The sequence below is a fragment of the Sinocyclocheilus rhinocerous genome, unplaced genomic scaffold, assembly GCF_001515625.1.
Source record: "Sinocyclocheilus rhinocerous isolate Xijiao unplaced genomic scaffold, SAMN03320098_v1.1 scaffold1391, whole genome shotgun sequence".
Classification (NCBI taxonomy): Eukaryota; Metazoa; Chordata; class Actinopteri; order Cypriniformes; family Cyprinidae; genus Sinocyclocheilus; species Sinocyclocheilus rhinocerous.
In genome coordinates this window covers 301,804-302,865 of record NW_015666957.1, presented here as the reverse complement: position 1 = coordinate 302,865, position 1,062 = coordinate 301,804, and the positions used below count along the sequence as shown (strand labels likewise).

General features: G+C 40.1%; 1 long non-coding RNA gene across 1 annotated transcript in view; it reads right to left on the bottom strand.

The window, feature by feature from the left end:
• Positions 1 to 780: 780 nt before the first annotated feature.
• Positions 781 to 1,062, bottom strand: part of LOC107733244 (uncharacterized) — an 863-nt gene continuing 581 nt past the window's right edge. The window contains exons 2-3 of the long non-coding RNA XR_001638959.1: positions 935 to 1,028; positions 781 to 807 (exon numbers count right to left, since the gene is read on the bottom strand). This is a non-coding gene — a long non-coding RNA (uncharacterized LOC107733244). The remainder of the gene's footprint in view (positions 808 to 934; positions 1,029 to 1,062) is intronic.

The following is a 1,062-nucleotide window of genomic DNA, read 5'->3' as shown; positions in this document are numbered from 1 at the left end:
GGCTGCCGCTCCGTCTGCTCCAAACATTCGTGTGCCTGCTCTCCATGAGCACGACTATCTGTAAAACATTTAAACAGAGTAAAACATTTTACAATTAATGTTGTCAGCATTTCATTTCATATGTTTACGTTTACATGCTAATGTTTGTCAAAGCTTCTTTACTTTTGTGGTTTAGTGGGCAAAACCACTGAACTGGTAAGCAGAAGGTTGCTGGTTCGATCGCCGCAGCCGTCACAGTGTGTCCTTCAGCAAGGCTCTTTACTCCAGGTTGCTGCAGAGGGATTTGGGGTCCCTGTATAAGAGCACTATAAGTCACTTCGGATAAAAGTGTCTGACAAATGAATAAATCCTTTTTTGTGTCTTGGCCACAAACGCTTAATAAAGCTGCTTATTTCTTAAAGTTTATTTCTTCATGTGATTTTGGTCAAGTTTGTCCTGCTGGTTTCTGTTCATACAATATCAGCCAATTGAGCCTGACTTTCAGAAGCTTCATGGCTTTATTTGATGATGCTTTTGAAGCTTCTGAAACTCGTGCTCCATTGACTGATGTTGTATGAACCGAAACCGCTGTGGACTTCTCCATCCTCACTGCACACACCAGTCTGCGGACATTTCAGATCATACAAAAATGCACAAACACAATACAAAAGCAGTCATTTTAAGAGCACAATGTCATTTGATTTCTGTATTAGAAGTAACAGAATGATCTTACTTTATATTTTTCTTACTTTATATTTTTGTTTCAGGTTTTCCCTTTTTTCACAAATCGTCACCTTTCCTTGCAGGTCCTGCTCCACCACAAAAGCCCTGCAGCAAATGCACAGGAATCAAGAATCAGAAAAGTGCTGTGATAACTGTTTGAAATGACAATAATTAAAATAAACTACAACTTAAGATTTAAAATATGTTTTATTGATGTCTGTAGTGTACTCACTCAAAGCCTTTGATGGCAGCATTCCGCTTTCTGGTGAAGAGGGCTTCATTAGCCGCTCTCCACCGGATAAGCAGACGTGTGTGCTCATCTGTCCCTGTAACATCCAGACAAGAGTCAAGTCACCTCTG